This window comes from Chionomys nivalis, chromosome 1 (genome assembly GCF_950005125.1).
Source record: "Chionomys nivalis chromosome 1, mChiNiv1.1, whole genome shotgun sequence".
In the NCBI taxonomy this organism is placed as follows: domain Eukaryota; kingdom Metazoa; phylum Chordata; class Mammalia; order Rodentia; family Cricetidae; genus Chionomys; species Chionomys nivalis.
In genome coordinates, this window is record NC_080086.1 from 205,558,962 (window position 1) to 205,579,728 (window position 20,767).

Below are 20,767 nucleotides of genomic sequence, written 5' to 3' on the forward strand. Positions count from 1 at the left end.
AACATTTTGCTGGTGTTTGTAGTCCTTTGATTTTCTTGGATGTGAGTTCTCTTTAAGGCACATGAACATGCCAGTGTTTTCTTCTTCTAGCCATCTTGCCTTACTCTCCTTAGTGTTGTCTCTGAAGCACACTGTCTCACGGTAATAGAGCTGTGAGTCTTTAACATCCTAAAAAAAGTTTGCCCTATTCAGTCACAATAACGTGGGCCCTGGCCTTTGCCTTTGCCCTGACTCTATGTCTGCACTTGGCCTCATCCAACTCAGCAGGCAATGCTCTTAAGCACTGAGCCATCTCTCCTGTCTCTTCCTTCTGTTGCGAGTACATGGCACCAAATCTCATTTTGAGAGCAAAACTGGTTGGCAGGAATCGAACTTCTGATCTATAGAAGGGCAGCAAGTATTCTTAACCTCTGAGGTATCTCTCGAGCGCTTCTCTCTGCATCCAAAAGAGGCCTCAAGACCTCAGTGCAGGTGGTTGTGAGCCATTATGTGGTTGCTTGAAATTGAATAAAGGAGGATGAAAGAGCACGAAATGCTCTTAAGCACTGAGCTATCTCTCCAACCCGTTTTTCTACTTCTTTACCTAAACCAGATGTACTCAATGATGTGTGGATCACATCTGCATTTTCCTAACATTTGAAGTACAGTGGTCTCCATGGATCCGTTGGCCATACGTGTACCTCATAGAGGAAATCTAGACAAATTGTTTCACTGGCTTTAAATTGGTTAAGGTTTTGTTGGTGTTTGTTCCTTTGTATGTGTTGGATGTGAGTTCTTCTTCAGGCACATGAACATGCTAGTATTTTCTTCTTCTAACCATCCGACCTTACTCTGCTTGGTGGTGTCTCTGAAGCATGCTGGCTCATGGTGATAGTGCTGTGAGTCTCTATTATCCTAACAAAATGTTTTGCCTGATTCAGTCCCAAAAACCTGGGCTCTGGCTGTATATATGCAATTGGCCTCATCAAACCCAGCAGGCATGCTCTTAAGTACTCAGCCATCTCTCCTGCCTCTTCCTTCTGCTTCCAGTAGAGGGCACCAAACCTCATTTTGAAGCAACTATGTGATGTCCAGGAATCCAACTTCTGATCTTTGGAAGAGCAGGCAATGCTCTTAACCACTGAGCCATCTCTCCAACCCGTTCTTCAACTTCTTTAACTAAACCAGGTTTACTCAATGTGGTGTGTGGATCACATCTTCATTCCCCTAACATGTGGAGTACAGGGGTCTCCATGGACCTATTGGCTGTTCATGTACCTCATAGAGGAGGTCAGGATAAATTGTTTCTCTGGCTTTAAATTGGTTAACATTTTGCTGGTGTTTGTAGTCCTTTGATTGTCTTGGATGTGAGTTCTCTTTAAGGCACATGAACATGCCAGTATTTTCTTCTTCTAGCCATCTTGCCTTACTCTCCTTAGTGTTGTCTCTGAAGCACACTGTCTCATGGTAATAGAGCTGTGAGTCTTTAACATCCTTAAAAAACATTTGCCTAATTCAGTCACAATAACTTGGGCCCTGGCCTTGGCCCTGACTCCATGTCTGCACTTGGCCTCATCAAACTCAGCAGGCAATGCTCTTAAGCACTGAGCCATCTCTCCTGCCTCTTCCTTCTGTTGCCAGTAGATGGCACCATTCTCATTTTGAGAGCAAAACTGTGGTTGCCAGGAATTGAACTTCTGACCTTTAGAAGGGGAGCCAGTATTCTTAACTACTGAGCTATCTCTCGAGCGCTTCTTTCTTCATCCAAAAGAGGGCTCAAGACCTCAGTCCAGATGGTTGTGAGCCATTATGTGGTTGCTTGAAATTGAATACAGGAGGACGAAGAGCACGAAATGCTCTTAAACCCCGAGCCATCTCTCCAACCCGTTTTTCTACTTCTTTACCTAAACCAGATGTACTCAATGATGTGTGGATCACATCTGAATTTTCCTAACATTTGAAGTACAGTGGTCTCCATGGATCCGTTGGCCATTCGTGTACCTCATAGAGGAGGTCTAGACAAATTGTTTCACTGGCTTTAAATTGGTTAAGGTTTTGTTGGTGTTTGTTCCTTTGTGTGTGTTGGATGTGAGTTCTTCTTCCGGCACATGAACATGCTAGTGTTTTCTTCTTCTAACCATCCGACCTTACTCTGCTTGGTGGTGTCTCTGAAGCATGCTGGGTCATGGTGATAGAGCTGTGAGTCTCTATCATCCTAACAAAATGTTTTGACTGATTCAGTCCCAAAAACCTGGGCTCTGGCTGTATATATGCACTTGGCCTCATCAAACCCAGCAGGCATGCTCTTAACCACCAAGACATCTCTCCTGCCTCTTCCTTCTGCTTCCAGCAGAGGGCACCAAACCTCATTTTGAAGCAATTATGTGATGTCCAGGAATCCAACTTCTGATCTTTGGAAGAGCAGACAATGCTCTTAACCACTGAGCAATCTCTCCAACCCGTTCTTCAACCTCTTTAACTAAACCAGGTTTACTCAATGTGGTGTGTGGATCACATCTTCATTCCCCTAACATGTGGAGTACAGGGGTCTCCATGGACCTATTGGCTGTTCATGTACCTCATAGAGGAGGTCAGGATAAATTGTTTCTCTGGCTTTAAATTGGTTAACATTTTGCTGGTGTTTGTAGTCCTTTGATTTTCTTGGATGTGAGTTCTCTTTAAGGCACATGAACATGCCAGTGTTTTCTTCTTCTAGCCATCTTGCCTTACTCTCCTTAGTGTTGTCTCTGAAGCACACTGTCTCACGGTAATAGAGCTGTGAGTCTTTAACATCCTTAAAAAACATTTGCCTAATTCAGTCACAATAACGTGGGCCCTGGCCTTGGCCCTAACTCCATGTCTGCACTTGGCCTCATCAAACTCAGCAGGCAATGCTCTTAAGCACTGAGCCATCTCTCCTGCCTCTTCCTTCTGTTGCCAGTAGATGGCACCATTCTCATTTTGAGAGCAAAACTGTGGTTGCCAGGAATCGAACTTCTGACCTTTAGAAGGGTAGCCAGTATTCTTAACCACTGAGCTATCTCTCGAGCCCTTCTTTCTTCATCCAAAAGAGGGCTCAAGACCTCAGTCCAGATGGTTGTGAGCCATTATGTGGTTGCTTGAAATTGAATACAGGAGGATGAAAGAGCACGAAATGCTCTTAAACACTGAGCCATCTCTCCAACCCGTTTTTCTACTTCTTTACCTAAACCAGATGTACTCAATGATGTGTGGATCACATCTGCATTTTCCTAACATTTGAAGTACAGAGGTCTCCATGGATCTGTTGGCCATTCGTGTACTTCATAGAGGAGGTCTAGACAAATTGTTTCACTGGCTTTAAATTGGTTAAGCTTTTTTTGGTGTTTGTTCCTTTGTATGTCTTGGATGTGAGTTCTTCTTCAGGCACATGAACATGCTAGTATTTTCTACTTCTAACCATCTTGCCTTACTCTGCTTTGTGGTGTCTCTGAAGCATGCTGGCTCATGGTGATAGAGCTGTGAGAATTTATTATCCTAACAAAATGTTTTTCCTGATTCAGACTAACAACCTGGGCCCTCGCTGTATGTCTGCACTTGGCCTCATCAAACTCAGCAGGCAATGCTCATAAGCACTCAGCCATCTCTCCTGCCTCTTCCTTCTGTTGCCAGTAGATGGCACCAAATCTCATTTTGAGAGCAAAACTGTGGTTGCCAGTAATCGAACTTCTGACATTTAGAAGGGCAGCCAGATTCTTAACCACTGAGCTATCTTTTGAGCGCTTCTTTCTGCATCCAAAAGAGGGCATAAGACGTCAGTGCAGATGGTTGTGAGCCATTATGTGGTTGCTTGAAATTGAATACATGAGGATGAAAGAGCACGAAATACTCTTAAACACTCAGCCATCACTCCAACCCGGTTTTCTACTTCTTTACCTAAACCAGATATAATCAATGATGTGTGGATCACATCTGCATTTTCCTAACATTGGAAGTACAGGGGTTTCCATGGATCTGTTGGCCATTCGTGTACTTCATAGAGGAGATCTAGACAAATTGTTTCACTGGCTTTAAATTGGTTAAGCTTTTGTTGGTGTTTGTTCCTTTGTATGTCTTGGATGTGAGTTATTCCTCAGGCACATGAACATGCTAGTATTTTCTTCTTCTAACCATCTTGCCTTACTCTGCTTGGTGGTGTTTCTGAAGCATGCTGGCTCATGGTGATAGAGCTGTGAGTCTTTATTATCCTAACAAAATGTTTTGCCTGATCCAGTCCCAAAAACCTGGGCCCTGGCTCTATGTCTGCACTTGGCCTCATCAAACTCAGCAGGCATGCTCTTAACCACCAAGACATCTCTCCTGCCTCTTCCTTCTGCTTCCAGTAGAGGGCACCAAACCTCATATTGAAGCAATTATGTGATGACCAGGAATCGAACTTCTGATCTTTGGAAGAGCAGGCAATGCTCTTAACCACCTAGCCACCTCTCCGACCCGTTTTTCAACTTCTTTAACTAAACCAGGTTTACTCAATGTGGTGTGTTGATCACATCTGCATTCCCCTCACATGTGGAGTACAGGGGTCTCCATGGACCTATTGGCTGTTCATGTACCTCATAGAGCAGATCAGGATAAATTGTTTCTCTGGCTTTAAATTGGTTAACATTTTGCTGGTGTTTGTAGTCCTTTGCTTATCTTGGATGTGAGTTCTCTTTAAGGCACATGAACATCCAGGATTTTCTTCTTCTAGCCATCTGGCCTTACTCTCCTTAGTGTTGTCTCTGAAGCACGATGTCTCGTGGTGATAGAGCTGTGAGTCTTTAACATCCTAAAAAAACGTTTGCCTAATTCAGTCACAATAACGTGGGCCCTGGCCTTTGCCTTTGCCCTGACTCTATGTCTGCACTTGGCCTCATCAAACTCAGCAGGCAATGCTCTTAAGCACTGAGCCATCTCTCCTGCCTCTTCCTTCTGTTGCCAGTAGAAGACACCAAATCTCATTTTGAGATCAAAGCTGGGGTTGCCAGGAATCGAAATTCTGACCTTTAGAAGGGCAGCCAGTATCCTTAACTACTGAGCTATCTCAGTGGTTTTTTCTGCATCCAAAAGAGGGCACAAGACCTCAGTGCAGATGGTTGTGAGCCATTATGTGGTTGCTTGAAATTGAATACAGGAGGACGAAGAGCACGAAATGCTCTTAAACCCCGAGCCATCTCTCCAACCCGTTTTTCTACTTCTTTACCTAAACCAGATGTACTCAATGATGTGTGGATCACATCTGCATTTTCCTAACATTTGAAGTACAGGGGTCTCCAGGGATCTGTTGGCCATTTGTGTACCTCATACAGGAGGTCTAGACAAATTGTTTCAGTGGCTTTAAATTGGTTAAGCTTTTCTTGGTGTTTGTTCCTTTGTATGTCTTGGATGAGAGTTCTTCTTCAGGCACATGAACATCCTAGTATTTTCTTCTTCTAACCATCTTGCCTTAGTCTGCTTGGTCGTGTCTCTGAAGCATGCTGGCTCAAGGTGATAGAGCTGTGAGTTTTTATTATCCTAACAAAATGTTTTGCCTGATTCAGTCCCAACAACCTGGGCCCTAGCTTTATGTCTGCACTTGGCCTCATCAAACTCAGCAGGCATGCTCTTAACCACCAAGACATCTCTCCTGCCTCTTCCTTCTGCTTCCAGTAGAGGGCACCAAACCTCATTTTGAAGCAATTATGTGATGTCCAGGAATCGAACTTCTGATCTTTGGAAGAGCAGGCAATGCTCTTAAACATTGAGACACGTGTCCGACCCGTTTTTCAACTTCTTTAACTAAACCAGGTTTACTCAATGTGGTGTGTGAATCACATCTGTATTCCCGTAACATGTGGAGTACAAGGGTCTCCATGGACCTATTGGCTGTTCATATACCTCATAGAGGAGGTCAGGATAAATTGTTTCTCTGGCTTTAAATTGGTTAACATTTTGCTGGTGTTTGTAGTCCTTTGATTGTCTTGCATGTGAGTTCTCTTTAAGGCACATGAACATGCCAGTGTTTTCTTCTTCTAGCCATCTTGCCTTGCTCTCCTTAGTGTTGTCTCTGAAGCACGCTGTCTCATGGTGATAGAACTGTGAGTCTTTAACATCCTAAAAAATTGTTTGCCTAATTCAGTCACAATAACGTTGGACCTGGCCTTTGCCCTGACTCTATGTCTGCACTTGGCCTCATCAAACTCAGCAGGCAATGCTCTTAAGCACTGAGCCATCTCTCCTGCCTCGTCCTTTGGTTGCCAGGAGATGGCACCAAATCTCATTTTGCGAGCAAAACTGTGGTTGCCAGGAATCGAACTTCTGACCTTTAGAAGGGTAGCCAGTATTCTTAACCACTGAACTATCTCTGGAGCGCTTCATTCTGCATCCAAAAGAGGGCACAAGACCTCAGTGCAGATGGTTGTGAGCCATTATGTGGTTGCTTGAAATTGAATACAGGAGGATTAAAGAGCCAGAAATGCTCTTAAACACTCATCCATCTCTCCAACCCGTTTTTCTACTTCTTTACCTAAACCAGATATACTCAATGATGTGTGGATCACATCTGCATTTTTCTAACATTTAAAGTACAGGGGTCTCCATGGATCTGTTGGCAATTCGTGTACCTCATAGAGGAGGTCTAGAGAAATTGTTTCACTGGCTTTAAATTGGTTAAGCTTTTGTTGGTGCTTGTTCCTTTGTATGTCTTGGATGTGAGTTCTTCTTCAGGCACATGAACATGCTAGTATTTTCTTCTTCTAACCATCTTGCCTTACTCTGCTTGGTGGTGTCTCTGAAGCATGCTGGCTCATGGTGATAGAGCTGTGAGTTTTTATTATCCTAACAAAATGTTTTGCCTGATTCAGTCCCAACAACCTGGGCCCTGGCTGTATGTCTGCACTTGGCCTCATCAAACTCAGCAGGCATGCTCTTAACCACCAAGACATCTCTCCTTCCTCTTCATTCTGCTTCCAGTAGAGGGCACCAAACCTCATTTTGAAGCAATTATGTGATGTCCAGGAATCCAACTTCTGATCTTTGGAAGAGCAGACAATGCTCTTAACCACTGAGCCATCTCTCCGACCCGTTTTTCAACTTCTTTAACTAAACCAGGTTTACTCATTGTGGTGTGTGAATCACATCTGTATTCCCGTAACATGTGGAGTACAAGGGTCTCCATGGACCTATTGGCTGTTCATGTACCTCATAGAGAATGTCAGGATAAATTGTTTTTCTCGCTTTATATTGGTTAACATTTTGCTGGTGTTTGTAGTCCTTTGACTGTCTTGGATGTGAGTTCTCTTTAAGGCAAATGAACATGCCAGTGTTTTCTTTTTCTAGCCATCTTGCCGTACTCTCCTTAGAGTTGTCTCTGAACATGATGTCTCATGGTTATAGAGCTGTGAGTCTTTAACATCCTAAAAAAACGTTTGCCTAATTCAGTCGCAATAACGCGGGCCCGGCCTTTGCCCTCACTCTATATCTGCACTTGGCCTCATCAAACTCAGCAGGCAATGCTCTTAAGCATTGAGCCATCTCTCTTGCCTCTTCCTTATGTTGCCAGTAGATGGCACCAAATCTCATTTTGAGAGCAAAACTGTGGTTGCCAGGAATCGAACTTCTACCCTGTAGAAGGGCAGCCAGTATCCTTAACCACTGAGCTATCTCTCGAGAGCTTCTTTCTGCATTAAAAGAGGGCACAAGACCTCAGTGCAGATGGTTGTGAGCCATTATGTGGTTGCTTGAAATTGAATACAGGAGGACGAAGAGCACGAAATGCTCTTAAACCCCGAGCCATCTCTCCAACCCGTTTTTCTACTTCTTTACCTAAACCAGATGTACTCAATGATGTGTGGATCACATCTGCATTTTCCTAACATTTGAAGTACAGGGGTCTCCATGGATCTGTTGGCCATTCGTGTACCTCATACAGGAGGTCTAGACAAATTGTTTTACTGGCTTTAAAATGGTTAAGCTTTTGTTGGTGTGTGTTCCTTTGTACGTCTTGGATGAGAGTTCTTCTTCAGGCACATGAACATGCTAGTATTTTCTTCTTCTAACCATCTTGCCTTAGTGTGCTTGGTGATGTCTCTGAAGCATGCTGGCTCATGGTGATAGAGCTGTGAATTTTTATTAACCTAACAAAATGTTTTGCCTGATTCAGTCCCAACAACCTGGGCCCTGGCTGTATGTCTGCACTTGGCCTCATCAAACTCAGCAGGCATGCTCTTAACCACCAAGACATCTCTCCTTCCTCTTCCTTCTGCTTCCAGTAGAGGGCACCAAACCTCATTTTGAAGCAATTATGTGATGTCCAGGAATCGAACTTCTGATCTTTGGAAGAGCAGGCAATGCTCTTAAACATTGAGACACGTGTCCGACCCGTTTTTCAACTTCTTTAACTAAACCAGGTTTACTCAATGTGGTGTGTGAATCACATCTGTATTCCCGTAACATGTGGAGTACAAGGGTCTGCATGGACCTATTGGCTTTTCATATACCTCATAGAGGAGGTCAGGATAAATTGTTTCTCTGGCTTTAAATTGGTTAACATTTTGCTGGTGTTTGTAGTCCTTTGATTGTCTTGGATGTGAGTTCTCTTTAAGGCACATGAACATGCCAGTGTTTTCTTCTTCTAGCCATCTTACCTTACTCTCCTTAGTGTTGTCTCTGAAGCACGCTGTCTCATGGTGATAGAACTGTGAGTCTTTAACATCCTAAAAAAAAACGTTTGCCTATTTCAGTCACAATAACGTGGGCCCTGGCCTTTGCCCTGACTCTATGTCTGCACTTGGCCTCATAAAACTCAGCAGGCAATGCTCTTAAGCACTGAGCCATCTCTCCTGCCTCGTCCTTTGGTTGCCAGTAGATGGCACCAAATCTCATTTTGAGAGCAAAACTGTGGTTGCCAGGAATCGAACTTCTGACCTTTAGAAGGGTAGCCAGTATTCTTAACCACTGAACTATCTCTGGAGCGCTTCATTCTGCATCCAAAAGAGGGCACAAGACCTCACTGCAGATGGTTGTGAGCCATTATGTGGGTGCTTGAAATTGAATACAGGAGTATGAAAGCACGAAATGCTCTTAAACACTCAGCCATCTCTTCAACCCGTTTTTCTACTTCGTTACCTAAACCAGATATACTCAATGATGTGTGGATCACATCTGCATTTTCCTAACATTTGAAGTACAGGGCTCTCCATGGATCTGTTGGCAATTCGTGTACCTCATAGAGGAGGTCTAGAGAAATTGTTTCACTGGCTTTAAATTGGTTAAGCTTTTGTTGGTGTTTGTTCCTTTGTATGTCTTGGATGTGAGTTCTTCTTCAGGCACATGAACATGCTAGTATTTTCTTCTTCTAACCATCTTGCCTTACTCTGCTTGGTGGTGTCTCTGAAGCATGCTGGCTCATGGTGATAGAGCTGTGAGTCTTTATTATCCTAACAAAATGTTTTGCCTGATTCAGTCCCAACAACCTGGGCCCTGGCTGTAAGTCTGCACTTGGCCTCATCAAACTCAGCAGGCATGCTCTTAACCATCAAGACATCTCTCCTTCCTCTTCCTTCTGCTTCCAGTAGAGGGCACCAAACCTCATTTTGAAGCAATTATGTGATGTCTAGGAATCGAACTTCTGATCTTTGGAAGAGCAGGCAATGCTCTTAACCACTGAGACACGTCTCCGACCCGTTTTTCAACTTCTTTAACTAAACCAGGTTTACTCATTGTGGTGTGTGAATCACATCTGTATTCCCGTAACATGTGGAGTACAAGGGTCTCCATGGACCTATTGGCTGTTCATGTACCTCATAGAGAATGTCAGGATAAATTGTTTCTCTCGCTTTATATTGGTTAACATTTTGCTGGTGTTTGTAGTCCTTTGACTGTCTTGGATGTGAGTTCTCTTTAAGGCAAATGAACATGCCAGTGTTTTCTTTTTCTAGCCATCTTGCCGTACTCTCCTTAGAGTTGTCTCTGAACATGATGTCTCATGGTTATAGAGCTGTGAGTCTTTAACATCCTAAAAAAACTTTTGCCTAATTCAGTCGCAATAACGCGGGCCCGGCCTTTGCCCTCACTCTATATCTGCACTTGGCCTCATCAAACTCAGCAGGCAATGCTCTTAAGCACTGAGCCATCTCTCTTGCCTCTTCCTTATGTTGCCAGTAGACGGCACCAAATCTCATTTTGAGAGCAAAACTGTGGTTGCCAGGAATCGAACTTCTACCCTGTAGAAGGGCAGCCAGTATCCTTAACCACTGAGCTATCTCTCGAGAGCTTCTTTCTGCATTAAAAGAGGGCACAAGACCTCAGTGCAGATGGTTGTGAGCCATTATGTGGTTGCTTGAAATTGAATACAGGAGGACGAAGAGCACGAAATGCTCTTAAACCCCGAGCCATCTCTCCAACCCGTTTTTCTACTTCTTTACCTAAACCAGATGTACTCAATGATGTGTGGATCACATCTGCATTTTACTAACATTTGAAGTACAGGGGTCTCCATGGATCTGTTGGCCATTCGTGTACCTCATACAGGAGGTCTAGACAAATTGTTTTACTGGCTTTAAAATGGTTAAGCTTTTGTTGGTGTTTGTTCCTTTGTACGTCTTGGATGAGAGTTCTTCTTCCGGCACATGAACATGCTAGTATTTTCTTCTTCTAACCATCTTGCCTTAGTCTGCTTGGTGATGTCTCTGAAGCATGCTGGCTCATGGTGATAGAGCTGTGAATTTTTATTAACCTAACAAAATGTTTTGCCTGATTCAGTCCCAACAACCTGGGCCCTGGCTGTATGTCTGCACTTGGCCTCATCAAACTCAGCAGGCATGCTCTTAACCACCAAGACATCTCTCCTGCCTCTTCCTTCTGCTTCCAGTAGAGGCCAACAAACCTCATTTTGAAGCAATTATGTGATGTCCAGGAATCGAACTTCTGATCTTTGGAAGAGCAGGCAATGCTCTTAAACATTGAGACACGTGTCCGACCCGTTTTTCAACTTCTTTAACTAAACCAGGTTTACTCAATGTGGTGTGTTGACCACATCTGAATTCCCCTAAATGTGGAGTACAGGGGTCTCCATGGACGTATTGGCTCTTCATGTACCTCATAGAGGAGGTCAGGATAAATTGTTTCTCTGGCTTTAAATTGGTTAACATTTTGCTGGTGTTTGTAGTCCTTTGATTGTCTTGGATGTGAGTCCTCTTTAAGGCACATGAACATGCCAGTGTTTTCTTCTTCTAGCCATCTTGCCTTACTCTCCTTAGTGTTGTCTCTGAAGCACGCTGTCTCATGGTGATAGAGCTGTGAGTCTTTAACATCCTAAAAAAACGTTTGCCTAATTCAGTCACAATAACGTGGGCCCTGGCCTTTGCCCTGACTCTATGTCTACACTTGGCCTCATCAAACTCAGCAGGCAATGCTCTTAAGCACTGAGCCATCTCTCCTGCCTCTACCTTCTGTTGCCAGTAGATGGCACCAAATCTCATTTTGAGAGCAAAACTGTGGTTGCCAGGAATCTAACTTCTGACCTTTAGAAGGGCAGCCAGTATTCTTAACCACTGAGCTATCTCTCGAGCGCTTCTTTCTGCATCCAAAAGAGGGCACAAGACCTCTTTGCAAATGGTTGTGAGCCATTATGTGGTTGCTTGAAATTGAATACAGGAGGATGAAAGAGCCACAAATGCTCTTAAACACTCATCCATCTCTCCAACCTGTTTTTCTACTTCTTTTCCTAAACCAGATATACTCAATGATGTGTGGATCACATCTGCATTTTCCTAACATTTGAAATACAGGGGTCTCTAGGGATCTGTTGGCCATTCGTGTACCTCATAGAGGAGGTCAAGACAAATTGTTTCACTGGCTTTAAATTGGTTAAGCTTTTGTTGGTGTTTGTTCCTTTTTATGTCTTGGATGTGAGTTCTTCTTCAGGCACATGAACATGCTAGTATTTTCTTCTTCTAACCATCTTGCCTTACTCTCCTTAGTGTTGTCTCTGAAGCACGATGTCTCATGGTGATAGAGCTGTGAGTCTTAAACATCCTAAAAAACGTTTGCCTAATTCAGTCACAATAACGTGGGCCCTGGCCTTTGCCCTGACTCTATGTCTACACTTGGCCTCATCAAACTCAGCAGGCAATGCTCTTAAGCACTCAGCCATCTCTCCTTCCTCTACCTTCTGTTGCCAGTAGATGGCACCAAATCTCATTTTGAGAGCAAAACTGTGGTTGCCAGGAATAGAACTTCTGACATTTAGAAGGGCAGCCAGTATTCTTAACCGCTGAGCTATCTCTCGAGCACTTCTTTCTGCATCCAAAAGAGGGCACAAGACCTCAGTGCAGATGGTTTTGAGCCATTATGTGGTTGCTTGAAATTGAATACAGGAGGATGAAAGAGCACGAAATGCTCTTAAACACTCATCCATCTCTCCAACCCGTTTTTCTACTTCTTTACCTAAACCAGATATACTCAATGATGTGTGGATCACATCTGCATTTTCCTAACATTTGAAATACAGGGGTCTCCAGGGATCTGTTGGCCATTCGTGTACCTCATAGAGGAGGTCAAGACAAATTGTTTCACTGGCTTTAAATTGGTTAAGCTTTTGTTGGTGTTTGTTCCTTTTTATGTCTTGGATGTGAGTTCTTCTTCAGGCACATGAACATGCTAGTATTTTCTTCTTCTAACCATCTTGCCTTACTCTTCTTGGTGGTGTCTCTGAAGCATGCTGGCTCATGGTGATAGAGCTGTGAGTATTTTATCCTAACAAAATATTTTGCCTGATTCAGTCTAACAACCTGGGCCCTGGCTGTATGTCTGCACTTGGCCTCATCAAACTCAGCAGGCAATGCTCTTAAGCACTGAGCCATCTCCCCGGCCTCTTCCTTCTGTTGCCAGAAGATGGCACCAAATCTCATTTTGAGAGCAAAACTGTGGTTGCCAGGAATCGAAATTCTGACCTGTAGAAGGGCAGCCAGTATCCTTAACCACTGAGCTATCTCTCGAGCGCTTCTTTCTGCATCCAAAGAGGGCACAAGACCTCAGTGCAGATGGTTTTGAGCCATTATATGGTTGCTTGAAATTGAATACAGGAGGATGAAAGAGCACGATATGCTCTTAAACAATGAGCCATCTCTCCAACCCGTTTTTCTACTTCTTTACCTAAACCAGATGTACTCAATGATGTGTGGATTACATCTGCATTTTCCTAACATTTGAAGTACAGGGGTCTCCATGGATCTGTTGGCCATTCGTGTACCTCATAGAGGAGGTCTAGACAAATTGTTTCACTGATTTTAAATTGGTTCAGCTTTTGTTGGTGTTTGTTCCTTTTTTAGTCTTGGATGAGAGTTCTTCTTCAGGCACATGAACATCCTAGTATTTTCTTCTTCTAACCATCTTGCCTTAGTCTGCCTGGTGATGTCTCTGAAGCATGCTGGCTCAGGGTGATAGAGCTGTGAGAGTCTTTATTATCCTAACAAAATGTTTTGCCTGATTCAGTCCCAACAACCTGGGCCCTGGCTGTCTGTCTGCACTTGGCCTCATCAAACTCAGCAGGCATGCTCTTAACCACCAAGACATCTCTCCTGCCTCTTCCTTCTGCTTCCAGTAGAGGGCACCAAACCTCATTTGGAAGCAATTATGTGATGTCCAGGAATCGAACTTCTGATCTTTGGAAGAGCAGGCAATGCTCTTAACCACTGAGCCACCTCTCCGACCCGTTTTTCAACTTCTTTAACTAAACCAGGTTTACTCAATGTGGTGTGTTGACCACATCTGAATTCCCCTAAATGTGGAGTACAGGGGTCTCCATGGACGTATTGGCTCTTCATGTACCTCATAGAGGAGGTCAGGATAAATTGTTTCTCTGGCTTTAAATTGGTTAACATTTTGCTGGTGTTTGTAGTCCTTTGATTGTCTTGGATGTGAGTCCTCTTTAAGGCACATGAACATGCCAGTGTTTTCTTCTTCTAGCCATCTTGCCTTACTCTCCTTAGTGTTGTCTCTGAAGCACGCTGTCTCATGGTGATAGAGCTGTGAGTCTTTAACATCCTAAAAAAACGTTTGCCTAATAAGTCACAATAACGTGGGCCCTGGCCTTTGCCCTGACTCTATGTCTACACTTGGCCTCATCAAACTCAGCAGGCAATGCTCTTAAGCACTGAACCATCTCTTCTGCCTCTACCTTCTGTTGCCAGCAGATGGCACCAAATCTCATTTTGAGAGCAAAACTGTGGTTGCCAGGAATCGAACTTCTGACCTTTAGAATGGCAGCCAGTATTCTTAACCACTGAGCTATCTCTCGAGCGCTTCTTTCTGCATCCAAAAGAGGGCACAAGACCTCAGTGCAAATGGTTGTGAGCCATTATGTGGTTGCTTGAAATTGAATACAGGAGGATGAAAGAGCCACAAATGCTCTTAAACACTGAGCCATCTCTCCAACCTGTTTTTCTACTTCTTTACCTAAACCAGATGTACTCAATGATGTGTGGATCACATCTGCATTTTTCTAACATTTGAAGTACAGGGGTCTCCATGGATCTGTTGGCCATTCGTGTACCTCATAGAGGAGGTCTAGACAAATTGTTTCACTGGCTTTAAATTGGTTAAGCTTTAGTTGGTGTTTGTTCCTTTATATGTCTTGGATGTGAGTTCTTCTTCAGGCACATGAACATGCCAGTATTTTCTTCTTCTAACCTTCGTGCCTTACTCTGCTTGGTGGTGTCTCTGAAGCATGCTGGCTCATGGTGATAGAGCTGTGAGTCTTTAATATCCTAACATAATGTTTTGCCTGCTTCAGTCCCAACAACCTGGGCCCTGGCCTCATCAAACTCAGCAGGCATGCTCTTAACCACCAAGACATATCTCCTGCCTCTTTTTGCTTCCAGTAGAGGGCACCAAACCTCATTTTGAAGCAATTATGTGATGTCCAGGAATCGAACTTCTGATCTTTGGAAGAGCAGGCAATGCTCTTAACCACTGAGCCATCTCTCCGACCCGTTTTTCAACTTCTTTAACTAAACCAGTTTTACTCAATGTGGTGTGTGGATCACATCTGCATTCCCCTAACATGTGGAGTACAGGGGTCTCCATGGACCTACTGACTGTTCATGTTCCTGATAGAGGAAGTCAGGATAAATTGTTTCTCTCGCTTTAAATTGGTTAACATTTTGCTGGTGTTTGTAGTCCTTTGATTGTTTTGGATATGAGTTCTCTTTAAGGCACATGAACATGACAGTGTTTTCTTCTTCTAGCCATCTTGCCTTACTCTCCTTAGTGTTGTCTCTGAAGCACGATGTCTCATGGTGATAGAGTTGTGAGTCTTTAACATCCTAAAAACACGATTGCCTAATTCAGTCACAATAATGTGTGCCCTGGCCTTTGCCCTGACTCTATGTCTGCACTTGGACTCATCAAACTCAGCAGGCAATGCTCTTAAGCACTGAGCCATCTCTCCTGCCTCTTCCTTCTGTTGCCAGTAGATGGCACCAAATCTCATTTTGAGAGCAAAACTGTGGTTGCCAGGATTCGAACTTCTGACCTTTAAAAGGGCAGCCAGTATTCTTAGCCACTGAGTTATCTCTCGAGCGCTTCTCTCTGCATCCAAAAGTGGGCACAAGACCTCATTGCAGATGGTTGTGAGCCATTACGTGGTTGCTTGAAATTGAATACAGGAGGATGAAAGAGCACGAAATGCTCTTAAACAATGAGCCATTTCTCACACCCGTTTTTCTACTTTTTTTACTAAACCAGATGTACTCAATGATGTGTGGATCACATCTGCAGTTTCCTAACATTTGAAGTACAGGGGTCTCCATGGATCTGTTGGCCATTCGTGTACCTCATAGAGGAGGTCTAGACAAATTGTTTCACTGGCTATAAATTGGTTAAGCTTTTGTTGGTGTTTGTTCCTTTGTATTTCTTGGATGTGAGTTCTTCTTCAGGCACATGAACATGCTAGTATTTTCTTCTTCTAACCATCTTGCCTCACTCTGCTTGGTGGTGTCTCTGAAGCATGCTGGCTCATGGTGATAGAGCTGTGAGTCTTTATTATACTAACAAAAAGTTTTGCCTGATTCAGTCCCAACAACCTGGGCCCTGGCTGTATGTCTGCACTTGGCCTCATTAAACTCAGCAGGCATGCTCTTAACCACCAAGACATCTCTCCTGCCTCTTCCTTCTGCTTTCAGTAGAGGGAACCAAACCTCATTTTGAAGCAATTATGTGATGTCCAGGAATCGAACTTCTCATCTTTGGAAGAGCAGGCAATGCTCTTAACCACTAAGCCATCTCTCCAACCCGTTTTTCTACTTCTTTACCTAAACCAGATATACTCAATATGGGTTGAGGATCACATCTGCATTTTCCTAAAATTTGAATTACAGGGGTCTCCGTGGATCTGTTTGCCATTCATGTGTCTTATAGAGGAGGTCTAGAAAAATTGTTTCACTGGCTTTAAATTGCTTAAGATTTTGTTGGTGTTTGTTCCTTTGTATGTCTTGGATGTGAGTTCTTCTTCAGGCACATGAACATGCTAGTATTTTTTTCTTCTACCCATCCTGCCTTACTCTGCTTAGTGGTGTCTCTGAAGCATGCTGGATCATGGTGATAGAGCTGTGAGTCTTTAAGATCCTAACAAAATGTTTTGCCTGATTCAGTCCCAACAACCTGGGCCCTGGCTGTATATCTGTCCTGGCCTCATCAAACTCAGCAGGCATGCTCTTAACCACCAAGAAATCTCTCCTGCCTCTTCCTTTTGCTTTCAGTAGAGGGCACCAAACCTCATTTTGAAGCAATTATGGGATGTCCAGTAATCGAACTTCTGATCTTTGGAAGAGCAGGCAATGCTCTTAACCACTGAGCCATCTCTCCGACCCGTTTTTCAACTTCTTTAACTAAACCAGGTTTACTCAATGTGGTGTGTGGATCACATCTGCATTCCCCTAACATGTGGAGTACAGGGGTCTCCATGGACCTATTGGCTGTTCATGTACCTCATAGAGGAGGTCAGGATAAATTGTTTCTCTGGCTTTAAATTGGTTAACATTTTGCTGGTGTTTGTAGTCCTTTGATTGTCTTGGATGTGAGTTCTCTTTAAGGCACATGAACATGACAGTGTTTTCTTCTTCTAGCCATCTTGCCTTACTCTCCTTAGTGTTGTCTCTGAAGCACGATGTCTCATGGTGATAGAGCTGTAAGTCTTTACCATCCTAAAAAAACGTTTGCCCAATTCAGTCACAATAACGTGGGCCCTGACCTTTGCCCTGACTCTATGTCTGCACTTGGCCTCATCAAACTCAGCAGCCAATGCTCTTAAGCACTGAGCCATCTCTCCTGCCTCTTCCTTACGTTGCCAGTATATGGCACCAAATCTCATTTTGAGAGCAAAACTGTGGTTGCCAGGAATCGAACTTCTGACCTTTAGAAGGGCAGCCAGGATTCTTAACCACTGAGCTATCTCTCGAGCGCTTCTTTCTGCATGCAAAAGAGGGCACAAGACCTCAGGGCAGATGGTTGTGAGCCATTATGTGGTTGCTTGAAATTGGATACAGGAGGAAGAAAGAGCACGAAATGCTCTTAAACACTTAGCCATCTCTCCAACCCGTTTTTCTCCTTCTTTACCTAAACCAGATGTACTCAATGATGTGTGGATCACATCTGCATTTTCCTAACATTTGAAGTACAGGGGTCTCCATGGATCTGTTAGCCATTCGTGTACCTCATACAGGAGGTCTAGACAAATTGTTTCACTGTCTTTAAATTGGTTAAGCTTTTATTGGTGTTTGTTCCTTTGTATGTCTTGGATGTGAGTTCTTCTTCAGGCACATGAACATGCTAGTATTTTCTTCTTCTAACCATCCTGCCTTACTCTGCTTGGTTCTGTCTCTGAAGCATGCTGGCTCATGGTGATAGAGCTGTGAGTCGTTATTATCCTAACAAAATGTTTTGCCTGATTCAGTCCCAACAACCTGGGCCCTGGCTGTATGTCTGCACTTGGCCTCATCAAACTCAGCAGGCATGCTCTTAAGCACCAAGACATCTCTCCTGCCTCTTCCTTCTGCTTCCAGTAGAGGGCACCAAACCTCATTTTGAAGCAATTATGTGATATCCAGGAATCGAACTTCTGATCTTTGGAAGAGCAGGCAATGCTCTTAACCACTGAGCCATCTCTCCGACCCGTTTTTCAACTTCTTTAACTAAACCAGGTTTACTCAATGTGGTGTGTGGATCACATCTGCATTCCCCTAACATGTGGAGTACAGGGGTCTCCATGGACCTATTGGCTGTTCATGTTCCTGATAGAGGAGGTCAGCATAAATTTGTTTCTCTGGCTTTAAATTGGTTAACATTTTGCTGGTGTTTGTAGTCCTTTGATTGTCTTGGATGTGAGTTCTCTTTAAGGCACATGAACATGCCAGTGTTTTCTTCTTCTAGCCATCTTGCCTTACTCTCCTTAGTGTTGTCTCTGAAGCACGATGTCTCATGGTGATAGAGCTGTGAGTCTTTAACATCCTGAAAAAAACGTTTGCCCAATTCACTCACAATAACGTGGACCCTGGCCTTTGCCCTGACTCTATGTCTGCACTTGGCCTCATCCAACTCAGCAGCCAATGCTCTTAAGCACTGAGCCATCTCCTCTGCCTCTTCCTTCTGTTGCCAGTAGATGGCACCAAATCTCATTTTGAGAGCAAAACTGTGGTTGCCAGGAATCGAACTTCTTACCTTTAGAAGGGCAGCCAGGATTCTTAACCACTGAGCTATCTCTCGAGCGCTTCTTTATGCATGCAAAAGAGGGCACAAGACCTCAGTGCAGATGGTTGTGAGCCATTATGTTGTTGCTTGAAGTTGGATACAAGAGGAAGAAAGAGCACGAAATACTCTTAAACACTGAGCCATCTCTCCAACCCGTTTTTCTCCTTCTTTACCTAAACCAGATGTACTCAATGACGTGTGGATCACATTTGCATTTTCCTAACATTTGAAGTACAGGGGTCTCCATGGATCTGTTGGCCATTCGTGTACCTCATAGAGGAGGTCTAGACAAATTGTTTCTCTAGCTTTAAATTGGTTAAGCTTTTGTTGTTGTTTGTTCCTTTGTATGTCTTGGATGTGAGTTCTTCTTCAGGCACATGAACAAGCTAGTATTTTCTTCTTCTAACCATCCTTGCTTACTCTGCTTGGTGGTGTCTCTGAAGCATGCTGGCTCATGGTGATAGAGCTGTGAGTCTTTATTATCCTAACAAAATGTTTTGCCTGATTCAGTCCCAACAACCTGGGTCCTGGCTGTACGTCTGCACTTGGCCTCATCAAATTCAGCAGGCATGCTCTTAAGCACCAAGACATCTCTCCTGCCTCTTCCTTCTGCTTCCAGTAGAGGGCACCAAACCTCATTTTGAAGCAATTATGTGATGTCCAGGAATTGAAATTCTGATCTTTGGAAGAGCAGGCAATGCTCTTAACCACTGAGCCATCTCTCCGAACCGTTCTTCAACTTCTTTAACTAAACCAGGTTTACTCAATGTGGTGTGTGGATCACATCTGCATTCCCCTAACATGTGGAGTACAGGGGTCTCCATGGACCTATTGGCTGTTCATGTACCTGATAGAGGATGTCAGCATAAATTGTTTCTCAGGCTTTAAATTGGTTAACATTTTGCTGGTGTTTGTAGTCCTTTGATTCTCTTGGATGTGAGTTCTCTTTAAGGCACATGAACATGCCAGTGTTTTCTTCTTCTAGCCATCTTGCCTTACTCTCCTTAGTGTTGTCTCTGAAGCACGATGTCTCATGGTGATAGAGCTGTGAGTCTTTAACATCCTAAAAAAAAACGTTTGCCCAATTCAGCCACAATAACGTGGGCCCTGACCTTTGCCCTGACTCTATTTCTGCACTTGGCCTCATCCAACTCAGCATCCAATGCTCTTAAGCACTGAGTCATCTCTCCTGCCTCTTCCTTCTGTTGCCAGTAGATGGCACCAAATCTCATTTTGAGAGCAAAACTGTGGTTGCCAGGAATCGAACTTCTGACCTTTAGAAGGGCAGCCAGGATTCTTAACCACTGAGCTATCTCTCGAGCGCTTCTTTCTGCATGCAAAAGAGGGCACAAGACCTCAGTGCAGATGGTTGTGAGCCATTATGTGGTTGCTTGAAATTGGATACAGGAGGAAGAAAGAGCACGAAATGCTCTTAAACACTGAGCCATCTCTCCAACCCGCTTTTCTACTTCTTTACCTAAACCAGATGTACTCAATGATGTGTGGATCACATCTGCATTTTCCTAACATTTGAGTACAGGGGTCTCCATGGATCTGTTGGCCATTCGTGTCCCTCATAGAGGAGGTCTAGACAAATTGTTTCACTGTCTTTAAATTGGTTAAGCTTTTGTTGGTGTTTGTTCCTTTGTATGTCTTGGATGTGAGTTCTTCTTCAGGCACATGAACATGCTAGTATTTTCTTCTTCTAACCATCCTGCCTTACTCTGCTTGGTGGTGTCTCTGAAGCATGCTGGCTCATGATGATAGAGCTGTGAGTCTTTAACATCCTAAAAAAATGTTTTGCCTGATTCAGTCCCAACATCCTGGTTCCTGGCTGTATGTCTGCACTTGGCCTCATCAAACTCAGCAGCCAATGCTCTTAAGCACTGAGCCATCTCTCCTGCCTCTTCCTTCTGTTGCCAGTAGATGACACCAAATCTCATTTTGACAGCAAAACTGTGGTTGCCAGGAATCGATCTTCTGACCTTTAGAAGGGCAGCCAGGTTTCTTAACCACTGAGCTATCTCTCAAGCGCTTCTTTCTGCAT